Source organism: Nematolebias whitei, chromosome 24 (assembly GCF_014905685.2).
Source record: "Nematolebias whitei isolate Nwh7 chromosome 24, NemWhi1, whole genome shotgun sequence".
NCBI classification, from domain to species: Eukaryota; Metazoa; Chordata; class Actinopteri; order Cyprinodontiformes; family Rivulidae; genus Nematolebias; species Nematolebias whitei.
Genome location: NC_056521.1, coordinates 1,146,410 through 1,149,265, shown reverse-complemented (window position 1 = coordinate 1,149,265; position 2,856 = coordinate 1,146,410).

Here is a 2,856-nt window from a genome sequence, read left to right as displayed (position 1 = left end):
ACATGGAGCTTAAAAGAAAGATGTGAGTCGACCAAGATACCCAAATATTTATAGGAATCAACAAACTCAATGGGGACACCATTTGAGGATAAAATCGGAGGAAGAACTGCTGGGACCAACTTCCTATTTGAAAAAAGCATCCCTTTGGTTTTTTCGGCATTTAGGACAAGTTTGAGGTGAAACAAATCAGTCTGGATGTAGTTAAATGCAGATTTCAGAAGCTGGAAAGCCTTAGCAACTGTTTTAGCTCGACAATAAACAACTGTGTCATCAGCATAGAAATGTATGGATGCATTAGGGATGTTTTTACCTACATTATGTATGTAGATTGTAAAGAGGGTGGGTCCTAAGACTGAGCCTTGTGGTACACCATTGTTGACTGTTAAATAACTGGAGGAAGTACCATTATGTTGAACACATTGCCTCCGGTCTGAAAGATAGTTAGAGAACCAACCAATGGTGTGATCTGAGAAACCGATTTCTGAGAGTTTATGACACAAGATGTTCTGATCCACAGTGTCAGAATCTTTAGACAGGTCTAAGAAAAGTGCAGCACAATAATCCTTAGCATCCAGTGCTTCAACAACGTCATTAAGAACCTTCAGTGAAGCAGTGGTTGTGCTGTGTTGTTTCCTGAAACCAGATTGATGTGGAGGTAAGATGTTAAATGAGTCCAGGTAATTTTTGATTTGAGAGTTTATCAGTTTTTCTAGAACCTTGGCTAAAATGCAGAGTTTAGAGATTGGTCGATAGTTGTTCAGTGACGTGGGGTCTCCTCCCTTCAGCAAAGGAAGAACAAAGGCTGTTTTCAAGTGTCTGGGATGGAGTTTTGTCTTATGGAGAGATTGAAGATGTGGGTCACAGGGACTGTGATGATATGAGCAGCCAGCCTTAAGAAGTAAGGTGGAAGTTCATCTGGACCTGCAGATTTTTTAGGATCAAGATCTTTTAACAGTTTATTGACCTCACTGACTGAGAATGGAGAAAAAGAGAAGGTGTGATTAACTGAGGATTGACTTGTAGGAGGGATTTGATTTGTAGAAGTTTGGTTATTAAGTGAAGTGGCTGATTTTCCATTAGTTACTGTGTCAAATAAAGAACCAGAAGCAACAAAATGTTTGTTGAGACAGTTCAGGATCTCGTGCTTATTTGACACAGGAGCAGAGTTAACGAGAAGTTGTGATGGGAGGTCAGAATAAACTTTGTGTCATCATTTCAGGACTCTTGGATTCTCATAGATGTTGTCCTTGGCCATTCCTCGACATACCTGGAGAATGTTTATGTATCTCACCGGAGGACATTGACTGATTATTACATCCTTTCAGAACTCTTACAGTGACCTCGAGAGCATCTATAAGCGTTGCTGACCGCTCTCGTCCCCTCCGTCTGCAGAATGTCTACGTAAATATGTGCTTGTTTGTACAAGGTGGGGTTTTTTATATTAAAGGGTTTTTTTTCTCAGGCAAGAAAAAAAAAGTCTGATAGGAATTTTTTTTCGCCTCCAACTCCTACATGTGTTCAGTTAACCACTGTTTTTGTCTGTCCAAACAGGTCTCACTTGTAAATGAGTCTTCGAGTCTCAATGTGATTTATCTGTTTAAATAAAGGTTGAATGAATGAATGAAAAAGTGTAGTTGGTGGTTTGATATGCACCTCCTACCCCTACACATCAAAATAAGGATACATTTAAAATACAACTTATGCTAGCACAGCCGCAAGGTGCAACATTACAAATTAAATGCAGTGACAGGTTGTGACAAAACCATTTTATATCTTTTAGTAACCAGTTTGAGTCAGGAGAGGTTAGTTTTTACAGTTTAGTATTTAAAACAAATCACAGAGCTTTAATCATACATACCTACTCTAACCATTCAAAAGGGACGAGCTGCTGACATCATGCACATATATTTACCACCACCCACCACTAGGGGCGACAAAACTACACAAACTATAGGAGTTTTAAATACATGTAAATGGGCTAAAACTGTTTTTTTTTTTTTGTTTGTTTGTTTGTTTGTTTTCTTTTCAAATAAAGATTATCAATAACAAGTAACTGAAAAACTTTCTTGCAAAAGAAGGAAAATACTTGTAAAAATAAAAGTTAATTTTGACAGAATTCAACAAACTATAACAACCCTGTGTGGTGATATTGCCCCTAGTGGTGTGTCTCTGTCCTGTTTCTGTTCTCTTTCCTCTCATGTGATTTCCCTTTTCCCACACCTGTGAGCCTGACAGGTGTTTTGTGTTTTGTCCTCATCAGTGTTTGTATATAAGTCTGTGTCTTAGTGTTATTCCTTGTCTGGGCATCGTCTTGTATTCTCCTGGTAATCCTCCTGAGTCCCTAGTGTTTTCCTGAGTGCCTCCTCGTGATTTTTCTATATGTAAGTTTTGCTGCCTCGACAGCCATTTATTTTTGTGTTATTAAAGTGTCTTCTTATTTTACCACCGAGTCGACTGAGTTCTGCCTGCATCCTTGGGTTCTACCTTAAAAAACCTACAATCACGACACCCTGTTACATGGGGACCGAACAGCCCATAACAACAGGTCCCCAATCTCATACTCACAGAGTACCCCCCACAGTTTACCCCGAAGAACATGGTCGAATGCTTTCTCCAAGTCCACAAAATACATGTAGACTGGATGGGCAAACTCCCAAGATGCCTAGACGACCCTAGTGAGGGTAAAGAGCTGTTTCAGTGTTCCACGGCCAGGACGTAACTCGCATTATTCCTCTTGGATCTAAGGTTCAACAAACGATCAGACTTGCTTTTCCAGTACCCCTGAATAGACTTTACCAGGGAGGCTAAGGAGAGTGATGCCCTTGTAATTGGAGCACACCCTCCAGTCCCTCTTTT